At 41.0% G+C, this 21365-nt stretch overlaps 1 protein-coding gene across 1 annotated transcript in view; it reads right to left on the bottom strand.

Annotated features, from left to right (window-relative positions):
• The window catches only part of PHYHIPL (phytanoyl-CoA 2-hydroxylase interacting protein like), a 52328-nt gene extending 40165 nt beyond the window's left edge, over nt 1-12163 (bottom strand). The window contains exon 1 of the mRNA XM_052677240.1: nt 12033-12163. The gene's annotated coding sequence lies outside the window, so the exon portion shown is untranslated. The remainder of the gene's footprint in view (nt 1-12032) is intronic.
• Nucleotides 12164-21365: the final 9202 nt, after the last annotated feature.

A 21365-nucleotide genomic window follows, 5' to 3' on the forward strand; every position in this document is an offset into this window, starting at 1 on the left:
TAGCCACTGACAGTACTTTAAAGGTTTGAACACGTGACATTCACCTGCTCATTTCTGAGTGGGGAGGAGAAATGAAGTAGAGAACAAAGAAAAAGTCAAGCAACTGTTTTCAACGTCAAAGATGTTCTTTTTAGTGAAATTAGTTTTACTGGTGTCTTCTCCTTAGTGTGACTAGTAGCTGCTAACAATAAAGCTGTCTCCATGGATTTTATCAGTCCTGTAACATATTCCTCGTCATGCTGTGGAGATACAAATTTGCATATAAGTGATAGGAAAGTTTTAGAATAGCAGATCAACAAAAGTAATTGTATGAGATGGAGCTACAGGTAGGTTTGGAGTTTAATTGCTAGTCACCTAGATCAGTTCCACCATTTTGCTCTGGCAATAGCTGCACCGCTACAGTATACTTTCTTAATTATTATTATTATTTTTTTTTGAATGTTCACTACCCTTTAAAATACATTTTATAGCCATAGCTACATCAAATTAATTTAGAGGTTGCACCAGCCTAATTATACACACCTCTAAAGTGGTACAGCTGAAGTAATACAGAAACCGTAAAAGAAAAACCACTTAGAAAAACCCTTACTTTCTCTATACCACTAAACACCTGCCAGAACCAAATAAGCCCTGGTATGAATATTGAAACTTGTGTGTATTTTGTGAGCAGAGCCAAATGTTTCTTTATAGCCAAAAATCTAGAAACATACTACTATCTGTGTATTTACCTTCATAAAATTGATTCAAGTGAAGTACTCAGAACAGATATATATGGCACAGAGTGACCCAGAAGACGGGTGGAAAACTGATATTCTTCAGCACTGACCAAGAACAACTCACATATGCCTAATAGTGCAATAGTGGCTGAATAATTTGCCACTATGAAGCTAGGAGAGCAACTGAAGCACACATCAAGCTAAATCCAAGGTTAATGAGATTAGTAGATACCAGATCCATAGGCTATCTATAGCCTGATCACTAAGTCCCATGCCCTCAGGAGTTAATAACAGGTCTATTGCAACCACCAAAAATGCATGACTGGCCTCTACCTGAATTGCAAGCAACTCTACTGCTTCCAGCACAGCAGTAGGGATGTCTGACAAAAACGTGACAGCAAATAATCCAGGAAGAAAAACAGTAGGATGTTCCAACATGTTGTCAGTGTTTCTCCTCATGCTTAGGAGGAATAAGGAGTGATTACTGAGACAGGAGACGTACAATGGGAAACCCAGCTATGAAAGAGAGAAGTATCTACCCCTACTTCTCTCACCAGATTGCTCAGAACTGCTTTCTTCACTAAAACATGCAAAGAATGATCTCAAAAAAATAAATTAATTAACTTAAAAAAAAAACGTGGTGAACAGGATAGCTAATGTGAGGGAAAACAAGCTGTCTGGAGCCTGGTTTTATTTCAGTGTGCTGTACTTCAGCATTTGAAACCTTGCCATCTAGAACTTCTGAGAACAGTCATTACCACCAACAACATGAAATAGTAGCCATTTTGAACAAAGGTGCTCACTCTTGAGGCATGGCTGCTGGTTGCAGAACACCAAGATGAGGAGTGCCAGGAATTTCAACATAAAAAAAAAATGGAGCAAGCAGTCGGATTAGATTCCAGTGGTGTTAGGTTTTTCAGCAGTCATTAAATTGACTGCCTGACAGCACAGTCTAAATGGAAATATTACACAACTTTTCTGCAAACTGTGAATTCATCTTTCTGTATCTTACAGAGAAAAACAAGTTCCAAGACAAACATATTCAGATGGAAATCGATCATGCAACCAATTTTAGAGAGAATGTATGGTCTTATTTTCTCAGTTTGGACTTTTCCACCCTCTCTAGCGAGGATGGTCTGAACTCTATTCTGGCAAGCACTCGCTGACCTGAACAGAAAATTGCTTATCTCAAAACAGCTGAGCAGTGCTGCCAGCTGCCTCTCCATCAGCCAGTTCTTTCTGCACTGGGATTGCAATGGTGTGGTTGCAAGGGAGACAACTGAGAGCAGGGCCAGTTCTCCAGCCTGTCTCGTGGTGGTTCCACAGACTATGGGAGAAAAAGTTTGGCTACAATAGTTGGGAACATCTTTCACTGCTTTTAAATTGTTTTCTCCCCTTCCTTACCCCCAGTCAGCCATGCAATCTTATCACTGATTGATCCATGTGAACCCCAAGGCAAAGTTTTCAGCACTGGGCACACTCCTGCTGAGTTTCCTATGAATTATGAGCCAGGGTGTTTAAATAGTACATCAGTTCCCTTCCCTCAGGCTGTCTTCATGAATGCTTATTCATCTTGAAATGATGGTACACGGAGAAGTCATTTAAGCTCTTAAGCTCCCCTGATCTCATGTCACAACTTGAGAGAGAACAACAAAAAAGGGGAGAGGAAGAATGCTCTCAAAACTGAAGAAAAAAAGAAAAGAAACTGAAGTCACAAACATCTTTGCAGTTGCTGCAACTGCCTTTGAATAAAACGATCACTCCCTGCACAAATATAACAGTGCAGTTTGCTGCATCGCTCGTAACAACTTCTGATTCACATTAACATTCATGTGGACAAAATATTGCCATGATGTCCTTCTTGCAGAGCACTTTGGGAAGGTGCCAGGTTGCAGGCCCCTCCGTATGCACATTTTTAGAGACTGTAAAGGAGGAGAAGCAAATATTAAAAAGACCACCAGTCCTCACCCATTGTGGGGCGACTGTGGTCTCTTCCTGACAAGAAGAGACTTTACACAAATCCCTTGCACTGTCCTCCCCTCTAACTAAAGAGCAGACACTGACAAACCTCAAGGGCTGGCTTGGTGTTTGTCTGCAGGCAGGCTGTACTTGCTGTGTCTTATACTTTAGTGCTATAGTTCAGGAGTATAGCATTGCTTCTCTTTCTCTCATGCCCTCTGCCACATGCCAGCAAGCAAACAGGAGCATGGAAGCAGCTGACTGGTTTTAATGCCAAGGTGGACTGTAACAGTCTGTGCTTGCCAGCACTTCGCAAAAGAAAGGAGAAGGCAGTGTTCCTCCCAAGCCTCGTGTGAGGGCAGAGGGAATGAAGGTGAGAGAATACTGCTCTCTGCACTCTTTCCCCTTTTATGGGAGCTAAGCAGAAGTCAGATTTAAGTAAATGTATGAACATTACACCATGGCAAGCTGTCCTCTTCACACAACATAGCAGTTACAACAGTGCTGTCAAAGCCATGCAAAGCTAGCTGTCCATGTTGGGCTCTCACACTGCAGGAAAGCAGGCAAGATAACTGCACATGAGCTTTGGTTCACCCTGACGCTGCTTCTTCCCTTCCCAGGCCGCAGCCTAGTTGCTGAAGCAGACAAGGAAACACCACAGCAGTGCTCCCAAGGCTGCTTTTCCTCCTCCAAAAAGTGAGCTTCAACAGGTGGCACAAGTAACTTTCCATTTTGGAGGTGACGAGCAGTGCAGTAGGGCTCTGTTCTGCAGACATGCGCAGGTCACATGCCCCTCTATGAGGACAGATATCAGCACAGTAAGATACTCTGACTCTTAGAGGCGAGGAGACTCCATTTGAAATGCACCCTGCGATGCCTACCTGTCATCATGCTGCCCTAAATCCAAGTCTGCGGGGGCCTTGAGCCACAGGAGGCTCACAGAAGGAATGGGCCAACATCTGCATCATTCAGAGACAGATTATTGATCATTTAAGGTCAAGTCTCATTCTATTTTCAGATCTGCATAATGACTGTTGATGACATCTGCCCAGGATTGGCAACAAGCATTGATGAGTATTGTAAACAACCAGTTTCCAAATGCACTGCCATGTGCATCCTTTCTGCTTCAGGCAACTGATAAAGATCCATCAATGGTAGTTGCTCTTTAATATAGTAAATGGTTTTGAACATTACAGCCTTAGCTTATGTAATCTCATTACATAAGGACTGTGAAAGCAAACATGCAAAGAGCAGAATGTCCACAGGGAATCTGGACCTCAGCACAGGTATTGCCTTCTTAACACTCTTTTCTGAGTATCGAAAGCTAGTGGTGAAGAGCCAACTGAAATAAAATTCACTGACTTTTAAATAGATACAAGAAAATAGTTGTCTCACCACAGAATCCTGTGAGACTGTTCACTGGCTGATGTTTAGTTATGTACATGTTCGGCACATGAAAAGGCAGATATCCAAGCAAGTAAATTCTAATCCTAAGTAAAACCAAAACAACATCAAACAAAAAGCTCCAAAACATAATGTTTAGAGATTGCAAATGGCTTGTTCCTGGGTTGGAGAAAAGGGAGTCGCTTCTCCTAACCAGCGATCGTGGGCTGACACAGACAGTCTGACACTTTCTGCAGGCTGATTTAGGAACCAATGCCATGTTACTCTTCCTGTTCTCAGACTCCCTGTGTGCTGTGTCAGAGGCTCCTGCTGTAAGCACGTTGCTGGCTGCCTGTTGCTGTGGAAGAGTGCTACATTTCTTCTTTGCTGTTCCTTTCCCATGCTTATAGCAGGAAAAGAGAGGGAAGGACTCGAACTGTTTAAAATCTCAATGGCACAGGGAGGAGAACATGAAGCAAAAGATAAAGAGAAGAGAAAGAAGCAAGAGTAGCAGAATGGATGGGAATCAGGGTCTATTGATAAAATCATAAAGTCATGGAATGGATGGGGTTGAAAGAGAAACCAAAGGTCATCTAGTTCCAAACTCCTGCCATGGGCTGGGTTGCCACTGCTTAGGTCAGGCACTAAATCAGGTTGCCCAGGGCCCCATCCAACCTTGATGCCTCCAGGGTTGAGGCATCCACAGGCTCTCAGGGACCTTGTTCCAGCTCCTCATCACATACTGACAAATTTCCCCAACATCTGATCTTCCCCTTTTTCCCCTTTAAATTCATACTTATTACTGTCAGCTTTGTTTATCTTTCTTTGTGATATCATTTATCATACTGCAAGCTTTGAGAACACAGTGTTCAGATAAACTAGCAAAACACCAACAAGCAAGACCTGAACACGCCAGAGAGATTAAAAATGCCCATGGGCGGAGGCTGTGTGGAACGACGTGAGAACTCAGCAAAACATCTAAGTTAAAAAAAAAAGGTCAAAATCAGGAGGCAGCCTGTCTTGTCTCTACTTCTGTGCACAGGGCGTAGAAGGCTGGCAGATTTACAAACCTCAGTATGATTGTCCCTAGAATTTAGCTTTTCGCTGGTTTTAATTTGAGATTTGAATCAGTTCTGAAGAGAGGTGAGAATATTCTGGGAGAGTATCACCAGTGTTTGCTCAAACTTTTCAATGAATCCAGTTCAGCTATGTCCTTCACATACATTCTAATAAACAAATTCGGATGAGACTCACTGAAACCAAAATCATTATGCAAATTACTCAGTGAATGATTTGGAATAATGCAACAGCAAGGACTAGATCCTTAAAGACAGAAGCAACAAAGGAAATTTCACCTCTGCTTTCCTACATCAGTTATAAGCAAAAGAGTCCATAAGATTCCTTTTCTTTTCAAAAACTTGTAATTCTGACATTTTTGTTAACCATAAAAATACTTTTCATGCTCTATTTTATCAGCTGCTCAAATGAAAAACTCTGCCTAAACACACATTTTATCTAAATCATGTCATCTTTTTTTTCTGGTTGCATTAACCATGCAATCATATGATACATATAATATGATACCATAAAATGTACACATCAGTTGGCGTGCATTTCTTTGGCAAGAATATCAAGGCCAAACTCAAGGAAAAAACAGGTTAAAGCTCTCAGTATTGGCTCTGGTTACAATTAAATGTCACAGATGGAACAAATCCAGACACAGTTTGCACCTATCTTTGCTTCTCAAATAGCTCTGAAGTATAAGGTAGAAAAAATTGCCAAAAAGAGGGAAAGGAAGGAAAAAAAATGAACACCAAAAGTTGGAGAAGATATAGTATATGTTCTTATTTAATGGAGGAAAAACAGTAATGACATATTGATCATGTAGCTAGATTTAGTCAATGAGAAAGAGAGGCTTTCACATATTCAGTACTGAATTACCACATGATCGAGGTGTTACCACAGCAGCTGATGATGTCAACCCCTCCAAGCTCCCTACTTCAGTAACTCAGCACTGCTGCTAAAAGCCACCAGTGCTGCCAGCCTCCTGCTCTGCTGCTCTGCGCCCAGCGCCTGGATCTGTGCTCCTTACTGCTTCTACAGATTCAGCTGTGTTATCCAACTTGAGATAAATTCCTTGAGAGAGTTCTGCCAAGCTGGTAACCAACAGTGTGCAGGTACATACTTGGCTGAAATTTCTAAACTAAACCTTTCTTTTCTGTGGGACAGACATACTAAAAAAAAAAAAAAGTTTTCGAGTGCTTTGCTATCAACTGTCACACTGAGAAACAGAGACATGAGAAACTCCTTCCTGCTCCAAGATGCCTTTTCTATTAATGATTTTCCTGAACTGTCTCTGCAGTTTTTATAACATTCCTACAGCACTCACTCTCCTTCCACTTGCAGCGTACTTTTCCATCACGAGCAGTAAGCTGGCTGTCTGGATCTCTTCATTTGCTGTGACATTTAGGTACTTATGCCTGAGGCTCCAATGTCTTTTGAAAGGTTGCACAGGGTGCCAGTGCTTTGGTTCAGAAGATGAAATGCATCCAGACACCAAATTCTGAATTTTAATTATTTCTTGACCTACACTGACAATTCACACTTTTTTCACCCCACTCACTTCTAGGTGGAAGACATTCAGTTATTCTAATATTTCTTTTGGATACAATATAGCTTAGTTGCAAAAATAACAGAATGTACACAAACAGGAGACCTTATTTATGGCTGCTCTGTTTCAGATGCCTCCAAAAAGAAAGCCTCCAATAAGAACACTTAAGTGTAGCCGAGCTATTTGTGTTGGAGGCAGTGGCTGCAGAGCAGTGTCATTTGGCAGTCACTAGAAAACTGAGCTTTCTTCGTGCTCCTCTGTACATGCCCCAGAAGATATGACTATTTTAAAAGCCAGTATTAACTATGTATTAGAATTCTGAAGTGACAAATTTTCTCTGCTTCTACAAACTTATTGTTATTCCTTTTCACTGAAGTCACGGTTTTCATTCTCCTCCTCTCAATTCTCTTTTGCTAAGTTGTCTTCTTGACTTATTCACCTGATAACAAAGCATAAATACGGAAATATTTCTATTAAATAGCACCTACGTACCTTGTAAGTAAGGAGTAGATGGTAAAGAAAAGCAGAAGGATAATACATCTCTTACAACAGGTCCAATGAGACCAAGATTATCAAGAAGAAAGTTTGCTGACATCAATGCACAGGTTTCAAAAGAAGGATTCCGCTCAATTATCCTCAACAGAATGGCACAGAAGGATTTTCACGGGAAGATGTTCTGAAATAACACCTGTAACTTGATAACACTGTATTTCAATGTTAATTAAAATAATTACTTTTTATCTGTTTTGACACAATCTAAGTGGCTTAAAGGTAATATGCCCTGAAACTGCAAACAAGCAATTTGGTGGTGATCCAGAGGAACACTTTATGTGCAGTAACCCCTCAGTAGGGGAATATCAGAAACTTTATCTAGGCAGAAGAGCCCTCCTTTTAGAGGCATACCAGTGATGCCTGTTTTTACACTTTCCTTCTAAGCTATTCAAATGTCCAATAAAACAACATCACACCAAAACATGCGCTAGGTCAGAAAGGAATACTAGCAAATACCATTGCAATGTACACACTCTAGAGGTTTTTACTTAAGAGTAAATAGTTCCACAGTGCTGCAAGGACAGAACTAGAACTGCTAAAAGGATTAACTATGACCTTCTTGTATTTCATCTCATAAGTAAGCACTCTGTGCAGGACAATAAAACACCAAACAGTGATGGATTGTAAGACCAGAAGCTTAGAGAGCACTCAAACAAGGACGTTCCAGAAGAATCTCTCTTGATTTAGCGCACAAACTTCAGACAAGAAAAGCACCATTTGCATTTTGGCATGTCATTAACTTATTTTGATATTCTGTCAGTGTTCTGTTTCTGAGTATGGAAGCTGCCATCAATTTCTTAAATAATGTGCAGCAAGAGTTGCAGGATTTTTCATTGTGTTTCACTGGTCAACAACAACCACAGTATGATCTTTATACACCTCTTGCTTGTCACAAATCTACTGAGTATAAAATGCCTTCTAATAATCAAAATGAAGCTTCATGGACAGAGAAAAGTGATCATACAACCACAGAAATGGCACACACCAAATTCAGCTGTTTTTTTTTTTTTTTTTTTTTTGAACATGAGAAATGTAGCCCCACTAAAATCAGGCAAACACATGTAAAAATAAAAATGGACACAAATTCAAGTCTTACATATGATCCTGCAGCATAATTTGTATATTCTCTTATTACAGACTTAGATTTGAAAGAAACACTTCTAGAGATGGAAAATTATCACAAATTATTGCAACCTCCATCTCTATGCATGTTTAGCTTGATGGTGAATATATCACAGGCTGGAGGAGCATGCTCTGGGAGGGCAAAGCCTATGTGGGCAGTTTAGATAAAAATGGTGGTTATGGAAGTCATCTTATCTTGTTGCAGAGAAGCACCATACCATGGGAAGCCTCCTTTAGTTGCCTGCTCCTATACAAGCCAACCAACATGTCTGCAAGCAGATACTGCAGAAGGCCTGGCCCTGGGTAGGATGAGAGGCAGGACCTCTGTGATTGTAGGAAGCTCCACCACAGCTCTAAGTATTGCTGCTTGCTGCGTAATGAACACCAGCACTCACTCACTCTAGCTGAGGTTTCATGTCCTCACTGTCTGCACTAATCTATGGCTCTTTCATAATTCCCACAGATAACGCTACGGTATTTTCTGGCATTAAGAAAGGCTTAATGACACCAGGTGTGTTCTGGCTTGACAGATTGCTGTGTATCTGCCTTCGTCTTTTATTTTCTCACAGAAATCTGCTAAATACAGGAGACTGAAAAAAAATTGTGTTTGAGCATTAATTGGAGCAGAATGGCAATTTGTGGATTTGAGGAATACCAAAGGTGCCACTAGAGTGTGTAAGTGGGCAGCTGGCACAGTAGCTTTTGCCAGCATTTGTGTTGATGTGGGAGTAGAGCAATATGGTAGCTGTTATCATTGTAGTCAACAAATCTCTCGTCATATGTGAAGACCTGACTAGCCTTCTGGAAGAAAAAACTGAGTATTCTCTGCATTTGCGGCAGGATTTTATGTGTAATTCCAGCAAATATCAGCAGGACATCAACAGTGCTAGAATATACGGCATACACAAAACTGCTTCCTTGAAATCTCACACACAATGAAATAGTGAAATAATAGTGAAGTAATTCACAAACTGCATTATCCAGAGAAGAGCAGTGTAATGCTCACCACTGCACCGTCTCCCAGCAGACTCAAGGCTTAAGGAAAAAGACACGAGCCTGCTGCTGTTGAGAGCACATAACAATCTTTACTGTGAGATTTAGTCTCTGTGTGCTGTGTGCATGTCCAAGCATGCAAGAGAAGAACTCTGATTTTCAGCATGCTTTTGTTGCTATTAGAATAAGAAGAACATTAAAATTACTGTTCTAAGACTAAGGAAATGGCTTCTTTTTCACAAAAATGTACTATATTATCACAAAATAAGTATATTTTTCAACACCAAGAAATTCTAAAACAAACATAACAAAATTGCCCTACCAAATCCGTAGAGAAACTATACATAAGTGATAGAGAGAAATTTTTTCCATTCTTTGATAACAGTGCTAATCCAGTCTTCAAACCAGTATCCAAAATGAGAACACATAATACCAATCTATCTACAGAACGTTACCCACGTTTGTATTTTTAAGCGTACAAAAACATATCTGTCTTTTACAAAAGAATTTGAGAAAGTAAGGTGGCAAGGGGAGAAATGGCAGCACTAAATGACAGTACTATTTCAAACTAAGAAAACATCACAATGCTTATGTTACTATCATGTAAAAAAATGTATTTTTATGTGTAGGAAATTAAGTTTTATAGATTCCCACCCAAATAACAAGAAGGGCCGTTTATGCTGTGCAACTGAAAAGTTAATGGCTTGTACTTCCCTAATATGATACTCTTGGCAAGACTCATTAAGTAGGCTATTTACATTGGTAGTTGATTGCTATAAGCTTAAAGAAGGAAGGCTCTTTTTCTACTCTACCCTTTAAGCCTAAAAGCTTGAAATTTATATCAGTAGAGAAATACCAAACTGCAACGTTCCCTAACAGCATCAACCAAAACACAAAATTGCACCTTCTAAATGAAAACAAAGATGCTACAACATTGCTCCAGAAAGTGAGGTATCAGCAGACTCCTTTTAGCAGCAGGCAGCCATGGCAGATCACAGTGGGGGCAGATGTCATTTTTCCTGCCACTGCGGGGTCAGCCCACTGCTGGGATCATAGAATCATAGAATGGCCTGGGTTGCAAAGGACCACAACGATCATCTGGTTTCAACCCCCCTGCTATGTGCAGGGTCGCCAACCACCAGACCAGGCTGCCCAGAGCCACATCCAGCCTGGCGCTGAATGCCTAAGGGATGCAGCACCCTGCTGCCTGCTGCCAGAAGGCATTTCTCTTTTTGAGCACAAATGACCTGATGAGTGAAGTCTGATTGGTAGCAAATCCCAGGACAGCAATTCTATCCCATTTTCAGCTCTGTATGTTTTGTGCCTTTGATAAAGACAGGAGAAGGCTTAAATCTTGTCTGTATTGGCCAGCTGTCTCCAGCATGCCCTCTAAATACCAAACAGATCTTCTAAGAAATATCAGCTCGAGAAAGGCACAGATGTGGTACTAAGAATACAGCTGAGTGGGGAACATTGGTGGTAGGTGGATGGTTGGACTAGATGATCTTAGAGGTCTTCTCCAACTTTATTTATTCTATGATTCTATAGTAAGGATAGTCAGAATTTAATATTCCACATAGCGTTCCAGTAAGAATTTAAATTAAAAAAATAAAAATCAGTAAATCTGAGCATGCAGATCAGTGTGTGATCCGTGAAAATGGAAGGTTATATGCAAAAATTTTATGTAGCTTAGAAAGTATTGAGAAATGTACAAAGCCAAGTGCTTGTCATTCTTCATTTTCCAGAGTCCCACCATGCCATTGGGTTTTACAACCATAAAAACAAAACACTTCAGCTGCAGACTGAAATCACCGATTTCCCAAAGTAGGCATCAGCTTAAATAGTCTGACATCCTACACTGTAAAATAGATCATGTTGGAGATGTGTAAATAAATACAACCCCAGTCAGCAAAAAAAAAATACAAAACCAACCACCAAGTAAGAAAAACCTTTATCCTAGAGCATCTGGAATTCACAGGCATTCAAGTCCAAGAGAACAAATTATATCTGAGCTTTATCACATGCTAAAGAGGTCTAACTATCCCTCCAGAAGAAAAAACTATCTGTTCAATTTTCTTCCCAAATCACACTCATGCACTCTCTCTTCAGCTCCAAATAAAATAAAATGTATTTTTTCCACAGAAAGAGCCATAACTTTTTGAACAGATGAGAAGCTTGATGGCCTGAGATGCATCAAATCCTTTACTTAATGATTTCAAGAATAGAAACCAGTTTTGAAAGTAGTTATTAAGATTTTCCCAGCTCCATGGCTCAGAAGATCAGCAATATGGAAGACTACGATTTCATGTTTTTAAACTCGGGAGATAAGGGATCCAGACAAGCTTGCTTAATTTGAGCAGTCCAAAAATTTAAAGAAAAATGCACATCAGATATATCTGTACAATGTAGGCATTCCCACCCAAATCTCTCAGACATTTCATTCAGGATGGCACCAATCCCTTAATTATACAATAATCCTCCTCCTGCTCCTCCCTGCATCATTGTTCTCCCTACTTTCTGCATTTCTGAGCTTTCTGGATCTCACTTTCCTTGCAGGCAGTGGGTCACATTCCTCCAATCCCTCAAGTCCTGGGTTCTTGGCTCTTACCAGCACCTTTCTCTCTTGGTTGTTCAGCTCTGCTGTAGTTCCCTTCCTTCCCTCTTCCCAGTCTCACTCTGCCCCGGGACCACCATACCTCATGCACAGGGAGATGGCTGGATCCCTGCTCAAGGAGCCTCCTTCACTACTGCAGGAGATGCCCACTCGTCAGAGGGATCCGTGCTGCCTTCTGCTGCTACTCCCCAGCTCCCGCTGGTCCCCTCCGTTGGATGCAGAGAAGAGAGATTTGTTAAAGTGGTGTTGGGGCCCCTGTGGGGAATGGCCCTGCCCACTGTGGCCAACAGCCAGACTCCAAAGGCACCGGAAATGAAGGGGCAGTCAGGACCTGGGATGCTGCTGGTGCCATCCCAAAGCCATGCAGATCTGAACTCTTAGCTCAGAAGACAGCCTGCCTCCCCTGGTCCCTTCACAATCAGTACTCGTGGAGACCTCCTGCTAGGTACACACGCTCACTCTGCACCAGGACTAGGGAGGGCAGACGGGGAGGAGGCTGTAACCAGGCTTGCCCTGCCGCAGTTCCCATCACATTCACATTACGGAGATGATCTGGCTGCCTTTGTGGGGCCCCTTGGCAGGAGCCCAGCAGCAGCCTCAGTGCCACTGCTCACTTTGTACTGCTTGAGCATAAACACAGGCTTGTCCACGGCACAGTCAACAGTGCTGGAGGAAATCCACAATTGTCCAGTGTCAAATGGGCTAAGGAAACTGGGCACCTTTCTGTACACCAGCAACTACTGCCCATATCCCAACCCACATCTCTTGTGACAACATGGAAATTTTCTGGCATCAGAGAAGAAAAGAGATCACGATAGGATTGCAAAAAATACTCTCACTCAGAGTTTGATGCTTCAAAATTGCCTTTGATGCTCCACTGACTAGACAATGCTGAGCATTTCTCAGGACCATGCCATTGTGCCTCAGATTTAAATAAATGAGACATAAAACATACAATGCTTAAGTAAGAAAGAGTTACCACTGTCAGGAAAAACACAATTCTAAAACCAGAACACAGCATCTCAACCAATCTTCTCTATACACTAAAAGTATTCAAAAGCAGTAAAAATTATCAACACCCTACTCCTTCCTGTCTAAACTCTCTCTGCAAGGCAGGGTAATCCCAGAAAGAACAGAGTCAAGACCTTTCATCAGCACCAGAGGCTTAATACGCTACCACTAGGCACTATATATGAACTACCAGTGCATTACTCTCCCTTTGTATAAATTTCAAGCCCAAGAGCCCAGAGCTAGACCAGAAAGAAGCCAGCATAGTTGGTACTTTGCAAGCTTTGAGATTTGTAAATCTCAAAAAAAAACCTCTAGATAAACTCTAGAAAAAAACTCCCCTGTATTATCAGAGCTTCACTTGCAATCTCCTCGCCTTCATGGTTCAGCAGCTCTCCCTGCCACAGCTGTCATGCAGGCCCTGTTCTTGTCTTCTGCAAATATGAGTGTCAGACTTCTCTAGAGTCCCACCATGTACAGACTAAGAGTTAATGATGCTCTTACAGTAAGCTCTGGGGAAATTCCAGCAGCTTCAGCAGAGCTGGTGTATGTGCCATAAAACAAAATTGCATTTTTTTCTTTTTATTTATTGCTTGCAGGAGTTGCTTTGCATGCAGTGGGAGCCTGCCCTGAACGCAGAACCTGAAACATAGGGCAGTGTAGGTGTGCAGGCAGCAGCTCCAGCTCCTCTGCTCAGCCCACTCCACTGTGGAGCAGACAGCAGGGTAAAGCACATATCCTATATACACACTGCCAGACTCTGCTTTGCTTGCCTCTAAAACACAATGTGGCATTTCACTAAACAGCCCTCTCTCTACAGGGTCAAAAGGCAGGATGACCCTGTCCAACCTCTTGGCTTGCTGCAGGAATCATTTAGAAGCTGATGTAAGTTATCTTAATTCCACTGTCCTCTATGCATCTTGACAAATTTATACCCACTGAAGAACTACATCTTACACATTACTGCGATCTTGTACAAAGGAATCTAGTAATAAAATCAAAATGCAAATACGGTTATGAAAAGCTGTTATCCTGTCAGATTTCCACAAGACCATAACAGTGTTGGCTACAGACTTACAGAACACAAACAGATTTGTGTTCTCTCTGAAATTAAGATTGCTTCAAGGAAGCCCAATTTTTGTAACATTTATCCTTTCTCAAATCAGCTACTCTTTCCTGTTCTGCATTTGTTTTTTAACAAGGAATTAAATACATATTCTGATCAAAAAATCAACTTCCTTTTGAATTACCCAAGTGTTAAAACCACACTTCTGTGGTGAAGAGATGGTGCTCTGAAGAACAGAGCCATCTACAGAAACCTTTTTGATAATGGCATCCTTCTTTCAAATCCAAGCATTTCCTTGATGTAGAATACAAATTGAGCTCTAGTGTATAAGTCAGCTAGGATTTCAAAGTTGGCCTTTATACTTTGCCATTAATTAATTCCGTCCAAGAAATTCAAACAAAGATACAAACAAAAAAGTTCTCTAAACACGTTACATAAGGCATTCAGAATATTCCAATTCATTCCCCTCCAGGAACACAGCAGAGTCAAAGAATAGTGTACACAGCATGTTTAGACTGTAGAAAAAGCACTAGGAACTGTAAGAATAGTTTAGAACCCATTTATTTAGAGCTCTCCATTATAAGAGCTATTGTAGAGTATTTGCTAATCAATCTACACTTCTGAGTTCTAAACAATTGCAGGCTTAATGAATTGTAATTTCTTTCACTTTCAGAAGTAGGAACAAAGAGTTTTGTATTAAGTGGGAGGAAATGAAATCAGAAGGCAGAAGACCTCTTGCAAAACTTACTGGGGCTTCAGAGCAATTTAAATATTAAATAGAAAGTCAGCTGCTATTATTTTGTATCTTTATTTTGGGGGAAAGACACTCCTCCCTGAGCTGTATAGCCTCGAAGCCAGGTAGAATGAATATTCTCTCTGGTACAATAAGGAGGGCCTCCTAAAGTCTGGCAGGGAAGACTCACAAAACTTAGACCTTTTTGTTTGTTTGTTTGTTTGTTTCATCTCGTTTTGTTGCAACTATTGCAGCGTAACTAAAAGAGAAAGTGAGAACTGGGGCTGGAGGTCAATCATCAGGAGGACAGATCATAGAGGGATCTGTCACACCAAGCCATTAACTATGTTTTCTGAAGTAAGGAGCACAGCATGAGGTAACACCACCGCAGCACCTCTTCAGCCTGAAAGAAAAGCAAGAGCTCTTCTTTTCTCAATGCCTACTTAGTCTAACTTGTCCAGAAACATAAGTGAAGCTTACCCCCTAACAACTTTGACATGAAACTTTCTATTATTCACTCACCACAAAAACAGGGCTGATAGACAGCGGAGAAGGCAGAGCCACAGATGTCATGTCTCACTAAAACCAATGCGAAAAGCAGACTTTGCTGTGCTATTCTGCAAGACATGTCTCCCTTCCTGTCCCTCTAGTGCTGCTATGACAATCCTCTGTAAGACATCACAGAGCAAAGAGCTACCAGCCTATCAGTGAGACAATCCATGCCCATTTATAACTCCTACTCTCATCTCTTTATTGTTTGGAGCCCAATAAGGAGCACAGAGGTTAACTCTACAGTCTATACAAGGACAGAGAAGCATACATCTCTCCATTTTTCATTTGTAATTTCTTTATGTTAAGGCTTATGATTCACTGTATTTGCCATCATGCAAAATTAGATTTTTCTTTTTTTTTTTTGAGACACATTCTAATTAGTGGAATTCTTTTAAATATTCACAGTTTGCCTATGGGCACTGAACCACCAGCACTGATAGGCGTAGATATATTGTCTGGAAATTCAGTACCATGTATTTTTGTACTAAAGCAGGATAAATGAATTCAGGATACATCTAATAGTCACAAGGACTTTGTGAAAGACCACTAAAGCATCAGTGAGTAATGATGGGATGTTGATTTCGATGGAACAGATTAAAAAGGAATTGCACCCAAAACCAGGAGCAAGCAAAAAAGTGTTCATGAAACCATAGCAGCCTTTGATGTTAATATGGATTTCAGAGGAAAGGTGAAATTCCCATTTTCTTAAGGAAACAAAGCCCATCTGATATCACTTAGCATTTCACTGCATAGCCAGGTACGCAAATTTGAAAAGAAGGTGAGCAGTATCATGTGAGTAAACAGTGTGGCTTCATTGTGACTATAGTTTACAGACTGGTGTGGTGACAGATGAGTGCTTGAGCTGCACAGTGTGGGACGACTGCCCATTATGCTAAGGGCTCACTGTAAGGAAGGTTTCCATGACAGCATTCAGTGTATCATTATTATTTGGGAAACAGCATTTAGGTTTGATCTCTGACTTCTACAGATTTTGTTCCCATGAAACATGATATCCAAGTGGAAAACAGACAGGGCTGGCACGCATATTTTACATACGGCCAGAAATGTCTGGAAGTAATATCCCTGTGATAAACCACAGAGCTATTGAATAAATACTCCCATTAAACACCTTTAATTACTCTCTCTACCCTCTGTCCAGTAACCTTGCTCTCTTGGGACTTGCTCTGTTTTTATTCTGTTGAGCAGGTTCAGGCAGCTGGCACTGCCAGCTTGCTATCCACGTTAGAATACAGACATTTCATTGTAAAAAACCTCTGCCTTGAAGCCCAAAAGAGGTTAGGTTCAATCCTGGGCCAAAAAAGTGGCTTTCCATACATGAAAATGTGATAGCTTTTAAGGCGTATAATCTTGTTCCACAGAGCTGAGGATGTGTTTAACACTGAATGAGAGGGGAGCACTAGGAGAGGAAGGGCCTCAAAAGTGCTTCACAATCAGACGTTTATAAAAGTTGTTCCAAGTGAGTTTTAAATCTGTTTTGCATCTCTCCTTCTTCCATGTTTGGATGGGAATTTTTCCAAAGCATCTGAAGGATTTTACACCCCAATTCTTACTGAATATCACCAGTATTCTGCCTCTTAACTCTGATGTCCTGCTTCACAGGCTGCTAGACATAAAACATAGCCTCTGCACACTAGCACTGAGTATCTGTGATTTTTCAAGAACAAGGGCAAAATACAGACCTTATCTGCAGCAGAGGGACACTGGGTGACTTTGTGCTATTTTGGAACTGGGGGCTTCCTAAATTCACCTATGAATCTGATAAAGCAAATGATACTATCACATTATGCATATCTGTCTGTAAGCATGTATGTGCAATTTACATACAATAAAATATCTAACTAGTTGCAATCTGCTTAAGGAGCTTTTCTCTTAATCCATTTGCATTTCAAAGCCAAGCTAAAATTGCAGGGGGAATTTAATTGTATACAAGATCTGAGCTTGGATAAGCAATCCGTATGGATTCTTAATCTTTTGTGGGCAGCCAGTACTTCTTAATCAGCATAAAAAAGAATTCAACAATAACCACTATGAATGGGTTACATTAAAAAAGGGTGTGTTTCCTGGTGCCTGTGGAGGTAGAGCACACCAAATTCCCTTCTGATAAAGGGAAAGGAGATGCACTATTTTCAAAGTGCAACTTCAGTTGACTGCAGTTCTTAGAGGATTATGAGAAAAACATGAAGATGTTGGCAAATGGAAAATATAGGCAGTATTACTCTCAAACTCTATTCCTGGAATAAATTCAGTAGTGTTTTTCTGTACAAACTTTAGTTGGGAGCATTAACTACTGGTGCTCCACTTTTGTGTGTGCTCCTCCATTTCAGGCTCCAAATAACCCCCAGAATATCCCAATGCATTACCATCTGCACAAATGTCTGCCAGTAATCCTGCAGTACTTCAGGAAAGCCATTTGGCTGGGATGTGGCATAAAACCAGCCACTTGCTCACTGTGAAGGCTGTGCACGTTTAGCTTGTAAAAAGCTTTTTTATGTAAAGGACAATGTGATATCCTTTAATAAAATATATTGTGAAATTAGAGCTATGAATGTAATCAACATGAACAAGATGCACTGGCCTACTTTCTTGCAAAAGCAGGTATTGCCTAACAATTAATAAAGAAAGAATCTGCTGACAGACCATGGCTAAGGAAGAGACTAAGGTCCTTGGTGCAGCCCTAGTGGCAAGGGTGCTACGTGCCATAATAACTTGTATATCTCTCTACATTTACAGCAAGAGAGGGATGAGGTAAGGTGCTGACGAAAAACATGCAGGTGTAGGGAGATTGTTGCTAAGTTTATTGTGATAGTTTTCTTTGTCCAATACTAGAGTAAAGCAATACTTTTAATCATCTTCAGTGCAAGGTAATAATCTCAGAGAGTCCTCTTTTTAACATCACTCTAGAAAACACCACCTTGCACAACTGGAAAGATAAGCAAATGGAAACCTGCAATCAAGGATAAAGTAAAACTGACACAAAACAAGTTCTGATGATGAAGCGTTTCCAAAGCAGACAAACCAGATGTATGGCATCTTCAAGCCCAAGTCACAAATAAAAGCAATGAGCGACTGAACAAACTGCAAAGGAAGCCAGAGAGGAACTTGGGCTCTGTGAGGTCCTGGCATCTGATCAATGCCTGAGCTGGAGCAGGCTGCATTATCCAACCTGGCTCTCCTGCACAGGGAAGGCTGCAGAAGACATCAAGCTAGCATCCATAGGCAGCAGAGCAGCACAGGTCAGTAAATCGGAACATGCAAGTTTGCAGAGCATGCAGATACCCTATTTTAAAATCCATGTGCCATAGGAAAGTGAAAATGGATGTTGGGAAGACTTTCCCTTCACCCGAGAATACAATGGCAGTGTAGGCATGGTTACTGTGTACTCTGCATGCTTGCCTTAAATCAAAATCTTAAACTGCAAAGTGCACTGACATTTCTTTGGCTCAGAGGGATAGGATTCCTTATGTGTTTGGGGTTTTTTTCTTCCTTACCATCAGAAAAACACTTGAGCTGTAGAAAATATACTTTAAAATCCCTTCTTTCAAACGCACACCATTTTATAGAAGCTGGCAAAGTCCTGTGGCTCCTTACTTGTTATAGATCTTCTATCTGACTGCCTCATGAGCTAGCCACGTAATAGCTGATGCTTACAATTCACTTATCAGAAGCTATCCTACTTTTTTTTTTTTTTTATCCAAAAAAGAATACCATGCAGCTCTAATCACAGTTGATGTAGATCAATACAAGCCCTTGCTTTCATTTTATTTAAAGGGACGAATGATTTATTGATTTGTATATCAAATTTAGCACACGTATTTTCTGTTTTGTCTGCCGTCAGCATGCTATAACCACAGATCTCCATGTCTAAACATCATTCAGTACAAAACCAGTATAATTCCATGAAAATTATCAAGCAACAATAGTAACAAAGAACACATTTGTTTTATGTTGTCTTCAAGTTTGTACCATGTAAAGGCCTCTTCTTGAACATAATGAAGTAAGGTAATGCTCAGGAAAAAAACATTGAACTGGAATGGCTGTGCTTTTAAATATTATACAACATGGTTGCTTACTGGACATGAGCACAGTGTATTTCTACATACTGAAATCTAATTTAGAATTAAAAGCTAATTTATCCTGTGTCATTGGTCATCAGCTAAAAGACCCAAATAACTAATTAAAAAACAAAGGCCACACTCTCTGCTGCCATGTATCCTTTGCCTAATGTGCCTTTTTCTTGATTATTATTACTTTTTTTTTTTTTACAATGTGGTCTGATTATACATCTGACATGAACTGATGACTACAACGAGCAGTTAGCATTTATCTCACTAGCCATATACAGCCATGCATGTGATAGAGCTTCTCTACAACCCATGCAATAGGACAGGCACCTCACCTAGCCATCTCTGCATTGGGACCCTCTCCCCAGCCATCTCTACCCAGATGACTGACCATGGCTGGGAACTTGAAGTTTAGATAGCCAAATACAGAAGATCTGATTTCAGCTGCAGTGAAAGCTTCTGTTCTTTCCTTAATTCCACAAGTTTGATCCAGCCCTATGGCCTTGTTCCAGCGGTGCATTACAACTGGCATTCCTGCAGCCCATTTCCACGAGATGAGAGCACTCATACAGTCAGGCAGGAGCAAAAGGGACTCACTGAATCATGTCCTCAGTCACAGACTGATGTTCTCTTGTTAAAGCATGTGTAAATCACACGCCACCCTTAACCGGATTAATTAACATAGTATTAAGGACAAAGAGCAAACCTCTGTCTGTAGTATCTATATTCTGAGAGGGGCTTTTAGCACCCTTGACCTTTCCTTTCCCAGCTGAAGTGCAGAAATGTCATTCAGATTTATTTCCACTTGGATGACAGGAAAATGAACATGAAAAACACGTTAATATTGAATGATTGTCCACTATGGAGTTCTCATCACCTGCTAAAAATCCGTCTTTTTTTCCAGGACATGGGGCATATCCATTATGTGCACTCTGTGTATTAGCAGCACTGGGTTTGGGGTCAGAGAGCACCAGTTTTACTTTCGCTAGATGAATAAAAACACAATCCTATGTGAATGACTCACCGGTGTTGTATAAGCTCGTACAAACCTTTGCGTGAAAGATGAAGGCGTTTTAGTTGAGCCTACTTGAATCAGTGCTGTCCTCTCAAGATTGAGGACATTGTACTGAAGAATATAGACCTGAAATGTGACAGGATTTGAGCTACTGTGTTATTGGAAAAAAACTTTCCCAAATCTCGGTTAGTAAAGATTCTTCACTTCAACAAACAGCTCAGCAGGGCTGAGGAAAGGCCTCTGGTCACGATCTCTTATGTAACTTTGTCTCCAGTTCCACAGCTTTTCTGAGGGCAGGTATGGCCATTCTGAACAGATCCTGGTTAAGGAGTAGGTCTAAGCTGTACACCAAGTGCAGTTTATTTAATGCTGACATTTTCAAGTGATTCATTCAACACTAACAGATCAACCCTTTTTTCTTCAATCACTATTTACAGGCTTAAAGAGAAACCTACTATTTTTCTTGCCTCCACTTTTCACCAAACTCAACCTATCAGATCTAAGCATCCTCAGATAAACCTCCCTCAGCACCTCTGCCCAGTGCTCACTGTCAGCTGGATGCACCACCACCCTTCCTCTCTGCTCAGCCACACTGCTGCCAGAGGAGAGATGCACAGGGATGCCCGGCCTGCCAGGCGCACTGCTCAGAGAACTGCGCTCCCTGCCATGCCCACATGTGGCCTGCTGTCACTTGAGGAGCTGTTAGCTGGGAGGGCAGCAAGCAGCCTGCTGCATGGTTTTGCCTCAGGGGGTCTCCTGCATGAGAAGCAGCCCAATTTGCTAAGTTCTGGCATGTTCCCTGGTCACAAGACTGGAAATACATAGGGCCTTTAAAAACTAAGGACTATTATTTCAAGCAATGCTTCTTACTCTCCTATCAACTCAGGAAACTGTATTAGCAGATACCAGCACTGTATTAGCACAGCCAAACAGGAAAATCCCATACAAGTTTATCATCT

Source organism: Tympanuchus pallidicinctus, unplaced genomic scaffold (assembly GCF_026119805.1).
Source record: "Tympanuchus pallidicinctus isolate F22 unplaced genomic scaffold, pur_lepc_1.0 scaffold16, whole genome shotgun sequence".
Taxonomy (NCBI): domain Eukaryota; kingdom Metazoa; phylum Chordata; class Aves; order Galliformes; family Phasianidae; genus Tympanuchus; species Tympanuchus pallidicinctus.